We start from the raw sequence: 13,226 nt of genomic DNA on the forward strand, positions 1-13,226 counted from the left end.
GTGTAGGATTGCTTGATGGGGAGAGTAGGCTCACTGACTGGCCTGGTTGAGGTACAGACCGGGTGTTCTAGGTACCTTGGTAGCTGCAGAAGAGACTTGCGTAACACACAATGTGTGAGTGAAATGAGGTGTGGCCTTAAAAGCAAGAGTTTCAATGATAATGACAGTCATGACAAATTTGGAATAGCGGATAACTGCAAGACTGTGTGATGGTTTGATGAGCAGGAACTGACTGTAACAGAAACAATGAAGGGTAACATCACACTAAGCTGGCAAGTGTGGGAACTGTGGGCTCCAAAAGAACAAATTAAAGAATGTAAGATTTCTCACACTTCTGAGGTGCAACTGAGATAACTTGAGCAAGCAGTTAAATTAGAATTTGTAAGGATGCCTCTGGAGGAAAGTGAACTATTTATAAATTCGTATTTGATGGAGATCCCAAGTACAAATGCCATTAAGGCTGAATAATGATAATGCAATGATTTTAGACACCCATGCCAAGTGGGGAGAAGCACACTGAATTTGTAACTTGCTTCACAACAGGATGCTTACAGCGTTTAAATTTCTACATGTAAGAAGAGTAAAGATGGAGGTGGCGATGGAGTAAAGCCCAAGTTTGATCAGAAACCAATCGTTAAAGATTTGTTATATAAAGAAGAGCTAGTACCCACAACAGCTGATGTAAGCCCTACTGTCAAAATACTAATAGGTGGTTTGGTAAGTGAGTTATTAAAAGACAGCAGTTTAGGAATTTCAGCAATTTTGCAAGATTATTTTTCAGCATTCCCAAGCAAAATGGACATTTTTGTGTGGTCTGTCTTGAATGTTAAAATTTTGGGGGCTAAAGGGAAGCTGTCCAAATCAATACAGCATGAAGTTATCCTGCAAGTGCAACGCAAAGATGTTGTAGAGCACACATTTTTAATCACTTCAAAACTCAGTGTGAACATGATTATCTGGGTAGATTTTCTGAATTTTTCTAGCTGTACAGTAAATTTTGAATTGTGTTTTATGAAAATGTATGTCAAAGGAAACAGGGTCAGGGTGCCATTTTTTCAGAAAAACAGTGAGGGAAGAAGTATCTTAGAAGCTCAGTATCCAGAAGTGGGGACTGTAAAGCAAAGGGTTGATTAATTTTGGTACAGAGAATTCTGGGAAGTAGTAGCAAAGATGATCCAGTAGTTACAGAACAGAACCAGATTGGAGACAAGATAGGAGAGAAAATCAATGCTCTCAACAAGTTATCAGATACCCAGAAAGAAACACTGGAGGCACTGTTATGGGATACTGAGAGTTTTCTGATTCTCCTGGAGTAGTGAAGGAATTTGAATGTCATTTAAAAATAAAATCACATGGAAAGTTTGTGGCTGAAGTATACAGTGTGTCTTTTTTGTAAAGAGAAGCAGTACAGACAGGAATAAACTAAATGTTATCATAGGGTGTTACTGAACAAACAAGTAGTGAGTACATTAACCCCTTGTTTGTAGTCCATAAGAAAGGTAGGAGTGTTTGTCTGGTATTAGACATTAAATAATATCACTTTTATCCATTGTGGATGTGGAGCACTGCGACTATTAAATAATATCATTGAAAGTGAAACCAAGAGGTCAGGATCTGTGGATGAATTGCTACAGAGGTTTCATGTGGAGAAATTTTTGCTGTCTATGGATGTGATGCACACATACTCAAATCTTAGGTTATCCCCAAGTCCAGAAAGTACACAGCATTCATTCATGAAGGCTTGTATTACCAATTTTGTATGGTGTAGTTAGGGCTGAACACTTCAGGCTGTATATTTTTGTGGGCCATGCACACAGTCCTGGATCCAGAGTTGATGGAACAATTGGGAATTGTACATTGATTAGGTACAGTTAGCTCTACACCAATTGGAAAAGACTGTGCAAATCATTGGAGCAAATATTGGTGGCCATGTAGGATGGAGAAATGAAGCTGAAACTGAGCAAAACTGCATTAGTTAAAAGTGAGATAAAATCCTTCAGGCATGAACTCAATATGGGCAGCATAGCACCTGAAGAAGGAAAGCTCAGAACCATAGAGGAATTTTGTAGTCTGAAAACTAAAAGAGTATTTGAGGGCTAGGTTAAGTCTGTTTGAATTTATACATGATTTGCCTCTACACAGGACTTCAACAATCCAGTTCTGAATCAATTACTCAAAAAGAACATAGTATTGGTGTGGACTGTGAAATGGCCATCCAAGAGCTCAAGTCACAATGACTTCAGAGTAAAATTTTATACCATCTAGTCTTTACACAGCCTTTCTTTATGTCATTAGATATTTGTGTGTATGGAGTGAGTGTAGAGATCTTCCCAATAGAAGGTGGAGAGAGTAAGGGTCAACACCACACTGTGTCCTTTGCAAGTATGTCACTGACAGCACTGCAGCAAAATTACTGTGTGGCTAAGTGGGAGGCACTGGCTACAGTGTATGGTTTTCAGTAGTTTGAGATGTACTTACTATAAAACTGCACCATAGTCTTACGAAAATTTGTCTTCTTAGACATCCATGTTTAGCAAGATGGGCCTTGTACCTGCAGCAATTTGGCATGGAGGTTAGGTACATAAAGGGCTGAGATAATTTCATAGCAGTCACATTATCCAGGTTACCTGCAGAGGGGTATAAGACTGAACAAATGATGAATCCTGAAGGGCTGCAAGTATTATTTATGAAAGGGATCAGAAATGAAGCTACAATTCACAATCTATCATGAAATTTGTAGGGAGCAGAACAGGAATGATTACCTGAAATATGTGAAACAGATTTTGGAGTCTAACCAACATACTAAAGGTGAAGCTATATTGCAAAATCCACCCAAGAGGTACACTTTAGGAGAAGAAGAAAGATGAGGAAGATTGAAAGTTGTGTTCCATGTCAATGTGTTGATGCTCTATTTGACTTGATTCATGAGAGTTATGGACATCATGGAATTGGTAAGTGTATAGTCAATTTACAAAAGACAGTGATTTTTAAGAATGTGTGGAGGAAGGTGCAGAAGCTGATAATTGCATGTAATTAGTGTCAAAAAATACACACAACTTCCATACTGATTCAGGGCTTCATCGGAGCATTCAAGTGGAAGTATTTAGGCAGTTAACTGCTATGGATCTTTTTGGGCCCTTGCCTAGAAGGGGTTTCACTCACATTTTTGTGGTTTTACATGTGTTCTATAAACATGTGAAATTTTATTTAATAAGATGTGTAAAGGCAAAAGTCTTTACAGACAAACTGGAAAATGATTACTTTGGAAGTGGGAAAGCTGAATGCATTACTGCTGTACTGTGATGCACAGTTTACCACTAAAAAGTCTGAAGAAATGTTGGAGTAGATCCAGGTTAGGTACATAAAAATTTCACCATACTTCCCAAAGATTAATCCCAGTGAGAGGGTGATGCAAGAATTAAATAGGCTGTGTTGGACCTTTTGTCACAGGCATAATACCACCTGGGACAGTATTATTTTGGCATTTGAGGAAGTAAATTATATATGGCTTGAAATTATCAGGTTCACATAATTCCAGCTAATGCTTGGTAAGAAACCTAGAAGCATCATTGGGGAAGAAGTATCTTTTCCATTGAGTCAGATTCTAATCTGAAATGAGATAGAGTAGATAGCTGAGGAGCTCATGTCAAAGAGAGTCAAGGAGAGAGAGAAAAGTCATGATGAGAGACCCAGTCCAAAAGGTTGAAGAAAGTGGCACAAGAAATTAAAAAGTTTCTATTGGTGTGTCACGGACTGTTCTTGGTGGAGAGTTCACCACATCCCAATGCGCATCACTTGGTCTATTTGACTGAGGAAGGTTCTGGATTTAGAGAAAGGTATATTAAGTATGTTGTCCTGTTGTGTAAGCATAAGGGGCTTCCTGTGTGTTAGGTAACTTCACAGTTGGGCAACTGTATGTATCTCAGATGCACAGAGTGATTTGTCTTTCCCTTGTTTTATTCTCATTCTCTTTTGCTTTATCTGTAGTTGTTTGTCTTTGTAGGGTGCATCTACACATGAGAAAATGTTTTAGAAGCAATGACCAGAGAAAGAGTAGAAATGGGTGGAGAAAAAAATATACAACTCAAGGTTTTTATAAAAGGTTGTGAAGAGAGCAGAAGAAACATAGCATATCAAAGCAAATAAAAGTAAATAACATTGTGAACTATAAGAAAATTAATGAGATTTAAGTGAGGTAAAGACAAGACATAATTATGAGGAAGCCAGAACATGAGAAGGAATGATCTGAAATGTTTATGTATGAATAGAGTACTTGGTGGTTAATTCAAAGAGGTTCAATGAGTAATGAGTAAATAAAAAAGGTACGTTTGAACTGAAGTCACAGTCAGCAAACTTCAAATATGTATGAGGGAAAGAACAGTTGTCAAGATTATTAGTACTGGGTAGCACAGACAAGTGATTAAATGGTAAATATTCTACACTAACAAACTAGGGAATGCTTTGCAATTGCTAAATTCATATGGGAATTGGATATATGCCCTAAACTCATTGCCTTTCCCTCTGCCCATCTCCTCCTTCCCCTCTCTTTATCCATCTCCTCCTCATCCTCTCCTCCATGTCTATGTCCCTAACTGCTCCACCCTCTCTCTCTTCCCATGTCGTCCTTCCATTCTCTTTTTCCATCTCCTCCTTCTTCTCTTCCCTGTCTACGTCCCTAACTGCTCCACACCTCTGACTGTCCATCTCTTCCTTCCACTTTCTATGTATATTTCTTGTCCCAACTTTCTCTCCGTCCTCTTATCCCTCTCTCGGACCTTGAGCCCTCATTATTTTTATTGCAAACAAAACCATCACTGGGAACTAAAGTAACTTAAAATGAATAGATAAACTAGTTGAGATGATTGATATGTGGGGTATGAGAGAGGTCTCTCCAGCTGCTGAATCTGTGAAGATAGTAGCTTCAATGACAATATTTTGTACAGTTTTAATTTGTGAATTGGTGGGATTACGAAGTTTCAGACAATTCAGATTCTGTAGTAGTATTCTAATCATAAACTGATAAGCCAAAAGTGCACCTTTCCTGTCTTCTATATAAACGACAGCAGGTAAAAAATAAATGAGCATATTTTTGAGTATATAGTTGTTGTTTGAAACTATATACAAGGTGTAGTGGGTGTAGTCCCGATATATCTATTGGCCACTTGATAACAGTGTACTGAACAACATTACATCAGTATTTACACCATTTGTAGACTAATAATTATAGCTATTACAAGTTTTATGTTTTTAGGTTGTTTAGTTCCTTCAAGCATGTGTGGCAAGAGCAAGCAATTAATCCTTATATTCCCGTGGGCAGCAGGGCTGGTGTTAAGGTGTGGACATGTGGATGCAAAACAGTTAGTCTGTACTGACAGGTGTAGTCCACTTAATGGTACAGTTACGGCCATGCAAAAAACATCAGGTCATAAAGTTTATGACATGTTTGTGGGAGGACTGTTTGACACAGAGAAAAAAGTAACCAAAGCACTGATGTGTACATATGAAGGTACCACACATAAAAATATCTGCACTTATACCTGTTAACCTCGTATAAGGAGAAAGAATGTATTTGTGAAAATAATTTGTCTAATCGTTTGCATGCTTTGCTAACTTAGTTGAAACTGACTGTAGGAAAGAAAATGGAACTGCACATTTTCACAGTACAGCACAGAATTTTCTGTCTTGCAGTAGGTTGTAACAGAAAACCTGTACAATGTCATTTAAAAAAATATAGCCTATGTCAGTCTGAATGTTCATTAGAGTATCATGTAAAAATTTGAAGTAAATTGATCAAGAACTTTTCAAGACTTTTTGTAACAATGTTCCCCATTTGTATGTTACATATATATTTATATATTGTATATATTACATAAATATACAGCCCATGTCTGTCTAAATGTTCACTGAATATTGTGTAAAATTTTGAAGTAAATCGGTCAAGAACTTTTTGAGATTTTTGGTAATCACATTTCCATTTTGTATACTACATATATATTTATATATTGTGTATATTCAAAATATAAGTTTATATTTGTCCAAATTTACAGTAGAGTACCACATAAAAATTTTAAATGAACCAGTCAAGAATTTTTCAAGGCTTTTGGTAAAATGTTTCCCCTTAATATATTACATATATATTTATACATTCTATATATTTAAAAAATGTGTAGCCTATGTCTGTCCAAATTTCATTAGAGTACCATGAAAAAATTGAAATCAAACCGGTCAAGAACTTTCAAGATTTTTTGTATCAATGTTTCCCTTTTAACTATCTGAATGTTTGTTAATAGTATCATGTAAAATTTAAAGTAGGTCACTTAAGAACTTTTTGAGACATTTGGTAACAACATTTCCCCTTTCTCTTTTACATATATATTTGTATATTATGTTCCAGTGTAACATCAAGCATCAGCAAATTCGGTCAAGAATGTTAGAGCAGAGAGGGCTGTGAAACAATTTCAGCCAATAGTTCGCTAACCAACCATCCTCTAGGACAATACCGAGACAGCAGCGGCCCCTAGGCAAAGAGAACATAAGCACCACTCCACCTGACCACAGCCCAGTTGAAGACTAGATATTCTACAAATGCTAAAGCAGCGACTTATGAACTGTATTGTTTCATTTGTACTAGAAGTTGTATACACTGAAGAGACTTCTTAGTTGACTGTCGCCAACTGCTTGCGACACACCATTGTAAATTTCCAATGTTAACTAATGTGATTTATCTTAATGTAATAAAAATTCATTAATACAATTTGCTTGAGTTGTTGTCAAGCAATCCAAGAAAGCAGGTTTCCTAGGCATCCCCCATTCGACGAGTAGGCAGGACAGAATACTGGCGGCAAGGAGGTCAACGGATTCCATAGTGACAACCCAGAGCCTAGCTGCCAGAAAGTTTCTTTTATGTTTTGCTGGCGCCTTAATTCTCTCTTGTCTTTTCTTTGCAAGGGTGTTTACATGCTTTAACAGTCTCTTATAGTTTTTTTGCTAATCAATATCTTCAAGTGGGCATTGCAGAAATTTTCTTTGCTTCTGCACTTATTTTTCTTTCTTGCCTTGTCTGTTTATTGCCTTTGTATCTTCAGATATGAGCAACTCATCTCACCCACCCCCTGCAGAGACTCCTCAGCTGCAAGTGATAGATGCAACACAGCTAACACAGATGTTTCAGTTTCAGACACAACAGATTGCATCTGTACTCAATAAGGTACAACAAATCTTGGTGAATCAAATGAATGCAGAACAGCAGCCACCTAGCTTCATGTGCTATACTGCCTGTTTGCTGGTTTCATGAACAAGTAAAGGAATGGCTCGAGTGGTTGCAATAGTTTGAAGCCCACGTAATTGTTCACAATGTACCAGGTACTGTGAAACTTCCCTATCTATTGTCCATGGTAGGAAGTGCAGTGTTTCACCTCATTCAGAAGTTATTTCCTAATGCCACACTGAGTGAACTTTTGTATGAACAGGTTGTAGATTCACTAACTATCTATTATGACCAACAAGTGAATGTGGTAGCAACTAGGTACCAATTCTTTAATTGCAAGAAATGGTCAGAACAAACTTATTGTGAGTGTGTAACAGATTTGCAGGGTATGAAGAAATGCAAATTCAAATTTGCCTGTAGTGCTTTGTATTCAGATGTTATGTTGCGTGATGTGATTGTGTACAATAAAACTGATGTCAGACTCAGAGAACAGATTTTGAAACAGTCTGATCCATCATTTCAGCACAATTTGTTGGGTTGAGTCATCTCTTGCTCACAACCAGCCCATTAGGTAGCAGCAGCTTGTGCGCACCACGCCACATAAACAATTCTCCATGCCTAGCAAGCAGCTCTCTAAACAGCCGAATGGAATTAAGTCATGCCCACGGTGCTATTCATGGCACAGATGCCAAGACTACCCATCCTGGCAAGCTTGTGGCAAGAAAGGACATGTAGAATATGTATGTTTGCAACAGAACAAATGTAAGATTCTGCCCCCTCACAAAAATCAAGTCACAAGGTCCATGTCAAACATGCAGTGTATTCAACACAAAAGGCATTAGCAAAACTAGCAAGCAAACAATTTCTTCAGTGCTAATTTAGTCCAACAAACTTTTTGTTCATTTGCCTCTTTGTGGAAAATGTGTGAGATTTCAGTTGGACACGGGTGCCTCTGTCACATTGCTGAATCGTAACGAATATACATATGAACTGTTAGGCTTCTCATTCCTGTCTAAAACTATCTGGCACCTGATGGCTTATGATGGACAAGACATTCCTGTTCTCAGAAAATGTACTTTACCTGCCATGTATTGCTCGCATACATGAACTGTAAATTTCATTGTGCTACACTCATGTGATTGTGAGAACATATTTGGTCTTGATTCTTTTGATTTGTTTGGCTTTAACATTCAGGACAATTTGCTGTCAGTGTCTGCATTCAATGAAAAAGACAGTGTAGCTAGCTTGCTGAAAGAATTCCCGGAACTCTTTCCTGAAAGTTTAGACAAGGCTAACAATTTTGTTTCACATATTACTGTGAAAGACAATGCTCAGATGAAATTTTGCCAGGCCAGAAATGTTCCCATTGCATTATGGGACAAAGTCACTGCTGAGCTTAAATAATTGCAAGATAGTGGAGCCATTGTGCCCATACAAGCTAGTCAATGGGCAAGTCCACAGGTTTTGCTCCCCAAACCTTTCAGGTCGCATTTGTCTCTGTGTTGAGTTTAAGCCTACAGTGAACCCATAATCTGTGATTGATATTTATCTATTGCCACACCCAGAAGATCTCATGGACAGATTAGATACTGGTTGCTACTTTTCAAAAATTGACTTGTGTGACGTGTATATTAAAATACCACTCAATGAAGAATCTCAAAAAGTGTGTTTTGTGAACACTCATTTGTGCTTATTTAAATATTTGCATTTGTCTTTTGTTAGTGGTTCCCCAGTCACCATTTTCCAATGGTACTTGGAACAGCTGACCACTCAAGTACCAAACTGTTCAAACTGTTTGGACGATATTGTCACAGCAGGTCATACACCTGAAGAACACCCTGCAAATTTGCGTGCTTTGTTGCGTGTGTTATCTGGTGCAGGACTAAAGTGTAGACTGGACAAGTGTGATTTTTTTTAAACCTGAGTTACATTATCTTGGTCATGTCATAAATATTCAAGGTGTACATCCTCTTCAGTCACATTTGTTAGCCATAGGTGATTTTCCAGTTCCTTGCAATGTCACGGAATTTCAGACAGCTTTAGGGAAAATGAACAAGACATTTGGTTCATACCAAATGCTGCACAAATTGCAGCTCCACTGGATCACTTGCATTGCAAGAATGTCCCCTTTGTTTGGACAGATGGGTGTGAAGAAGCTTTTCAAAAACTTAAAGATGCATTGCTCAGTGACTGATGTTTGGTCCACTTAAGATTATGACAAACCAGTTTCATTGCAGGTTGATGCTTCCTCTTACAGAATCGGTGCAGTGCTTTCACAAAGATTTGGTGATAGACAGGCCTACTGCTTTTGCATCAAAAGTGTTGTCCAAAGCTCAGTGTAACTATACACAAATAGAGAAAGAGGCATTGGCTATTGTGTATGGTATCTGCAAATTCCACCACTATTTGTATGGCCAAAAATTCTACTTAGTAATGCATCACGAGCCATTGCAGTCCTTTTTTCATCTGATGAAGCCGGTTCCTGTATGAACTGCCCAAAAATTGCAACAATGGGTTTTGTGTTGTCTCAATACCAGTACGAGATTGTAAATCATCTTGACGGCTAAACATGGTAATGCAGGTGCACTTTCATGTCTTCCAATTGGCCCTGACACAGACTTTGACACTTCTGCTGCACCTTGTTGTCACATCAATGCTCAGGATTCTGAACTGCCTCAATCCATTCCACTGAACTATCAGAAAATTGCACAGGCCATGGAAGCTGATTCAGATTTGTACATTTTGCTAAAATACACTCCTGGAAATGGAAAAAAGAACACATTGACACCGGTGTGTCAGACCCACCATACTTGTTCCGGACACTGCGAGAGGGCTGTACAAGCAATGATCACACGCACGGCACAGCAGACACACCAGGAACCGCGGTGTTGGCCGTCGAATGGCGCTAGCTGCGCAGCATTTGTGCACCGCCGCCGTCAGTGTCAGCCAGTTTGCTGTGGCATACGGAGCTCCATCGCAGTCTTTAACACTGGTAGCATGCCGCGACAGCGTGGACGTGAACCGTATGTGCAGTTGACGGACTTTGAGCGAGGGCGTATAGTGGGCATGCGGGAGGCCGGGTGGACGTACCGCCGAATTGCTCAACACGTGGGGCGTGAGGTCTCCACAGTACATCGATGTTGTCGCCAGTGGTCGGCGGAAGGTGCACGTGCCCGTCGACCTGGGACCGGACCGCAGCGACACACGGATGCACGCCAAGACCGTAGGATCCTACGCAGTGCCGTAGGGGACCGCACCGCCACTTCCCAGCAAATTAGGGACACTGTTGCCCCTGGGGTATCGGCGAGGACCATTCGCAACCGTCTCCATGAAGCCGGGCTACGGTCCCGCACACCGTTAGGCCGTCTTCCGCTCACGCCCCAACATCGTGCAGCCCGCCTCCAGTGGTGTCGCGACAGGCGTGAATGGAGGGACGAATGGAGACGTGTTGTCTTCAGCGATGAGAGTCGCTTCTGCCTTGGTGCCAATGATGGTCGTATGCGTGTTTGGCGCCGTGCAGGTGAGCGCCACAATCAGGACTGCATACGACCGAGGCACACAGGGCCAACACCCGGCATCATGGTGTGGGGAGCGATCTCCTACACTGGCCGTACACCACTGGTGATCGTCGAGGGGACACTGAATAGTGCACGGTACATCCAAACCGTCATCGAACCCATCGTTCTACCATTCCCAGACCGGCAAGGGAACTTGCTGTTCCAACAGGACAATGCACATCCGCATGTATCCCGTGCCACCCAACGTGCTCTAGAAGGTGTACGTCAACTACCCTGGCCAGCAAGATCTCCGGATCTGTCCCCCATTGAGCATGTTTGGGACTGGATGAAGCGTCGTCTCACGCGGTCTGCACGTCCAGCACGAACGCTGGTCCAACTGAGGCGCCAGGTGGAAATGGCATGGCAAGCCGTTCCACAGGACTACATCCAGCATCTCTACGATCGTCTCCATGGGAGAATAGCAGCCTGCATTGCTGCGAAAGGTGGATATACACTGTACTAGTGCCGACATTGTGCATGCTCTGTTGCCTGTGTCTACGTGCCTGTGGTTCTGTCAGTATGATCATGTGATGTATCTGACCCCAGGAATGTGTCAATAAAGTTTCCCCTTCCTCGGACAATGAATTCACGGTGTTCTTATTTCAATTTCCAGGAGTGTACATTCGCACATCTTGGCCTTGCTCACTGCATAGCATAAATAACTCTCTAGTGCACCAATACTTTGCACTTTGGCATAGCACTCCATCTTCAGGCCACAAGTGGCCCACCGGGTCCATCTGACCGCCGTATCATCCTCAGATGAGGATGCGGATAGGAGGGGAGTGTGGTCAGCACACCGCTCTCCTGCTCATTGTGATGGTTTTCTTTGACCGGAGCCGCTACTATTCGGTCGAGTAGCTCCTCAATTGGCATCACGAGGCTGAGTGCACCCCGAAAAATGGCAACAGCGCATGGCGGCTGGATGGTCACCCATCCAAGTGCCGACCACGCCCGACAGCGCTTAACTTCGGTGATCTCACGGGAACCGGTGTATCCACTGTGGCACGGCCGTTGCCAACTTTGGCATAGCCTCGCTACAAAGTAAGGTGTGATTCTTGTTCAAAATGACAGTGAACAGTCATGTGTGTTGATCCCTAAAACTTTGCAAAAAGAAGTGTTGCAGTTACTTCACCAAGGACACTGGGGGATAGTTCGTATGAAGCAGTTAGTTCATCAACACTGTACTTGGCAAGATATGGACACCTAAATGGAATAGATGACATCACAGTGTCACACATTTGCTCCACCACAACGTGTGTACACAGACTTTGCGGGACCTTTTTCAAGCACTCGTTGGTTGATTGTGGTTAACTCGTTTAGCAAATTTCCTTTTGCTGTGCCAGTGAACTTGAAAATCTCACGTACCACAATTCAGGTGTTGTCCTCTATTTTTTTCCTCAATGGATTACCTGAAATCATAGTGTCGGACAACAGTGCTCAGATCATGTCTCGTGAATTTGAAACATTCTGTGAATGCAATGACATACAATATCTAACTAGTACACCATTCCATCCACAACCAAATGGTGAAGCGAAATGTTTTGTCAGTACCTTCAAGCAGCAGATAGCCAAACTTCACACTGCACACACCAGCGATCAAGCATTGCAACTGTTTCTCACCTCCTTTCGTTCACATCCACAAGATGGACCATAGCCGGCAGAATTGCTTCACGACTGCCACCATCAGACACTGCTCCAACTGCTCCACCCTCCCCAGCATCCAGCACCTAATGAAGGCTATAAGTATTGCTTCATACCACAAAATATTGTGTTTTAGAAGGTTTTTAGTGGCAGCAGATGGTGGGCACGAGGCAAGACCCTTTGTCGACTGAGAGCATGCATGAATCTCATTTCAGGCCCTGATGGATTGCAGCACTGACATCACAATCAAATTCGCCACTGTCATGTACATGGTGATCCTTCTGTATCTCTCCCTCCAGATCCATGGATCCCAAGGACAGCGCACCCACAGCAGCTGCCAGAGGGTGTCATCACAGCACCATGGGATGACCTCACGCAGACGGAGCCTTCGCCACCTCCGCCTCCTCTCGTCCTACTGACGGAGCTAGACCCACCCTCGCCACAGCAGTTGACACCTTTGTAATCTCACTATGAGCCTCAGGAGGTGGTTTGTACCCTTCTCGTCATTTTCGGGAGGAAGTTTCCGCCAGAGTGAAGGTCGAATGGCGGGGTACGACCGGAAGCCTAACGTCCCCTGCAGTCAAAGCTTCTGGTACAGTGCAGCATCCACACTCCTGCCTCCCCTGCCATTGTCGAGCTCCCTATCAATGGTCCATCACTTTGGGGGAGGAATGTTCCGGTGTAATGTCAAGTGCTGGTACGTCAGTCAAGAACGTTTGAGCAGAGAGGGCTGTGATACAATGTCAGCCAATAGCACACTGACTGACCCCTCTGTAGAATGACAGCGAGACAGCAGCAGCCTCTAGGTGAAGAGAACATAA

The 13,226-nt window shown here is 41.7% G+C and overlaps 1 protein-coding gene and 1 pseudogene across 2 annotated transcripts in view; both read right to left on the reverse strand.

Annotated features, from left to right (window-relative positions):
* The window catches only part of LOC126248753 (uncharacterized), a 241,503-nt gene that overhangs the window by 51,965 nt on the left and 176,312 nt on the right, over positions 1–13,226 (reverse strand). The gene's annotated exons all lie outside the window — the stretch shown is intronic.
* On the reverse strand, positions 11,664–11,780 carry LOC126250322 (5S ribosomal RNA; annotated as a pseudogene).

Source organism: Schistocerca nitens, chromosome 3, assembly GCF_023898315.1.
Source record: "Schistocerca nitens isolate TAMUIC-IGC-003100 chromosome 3, iqSchNite1.1, whole genome shotgun sequence".
Lineage (NCBI taxonomy): Eukaryota > Metazoa > Arthropoda > Insecta > Orthoptera > Acrididae > Schistocerca > Schistocerca nitens.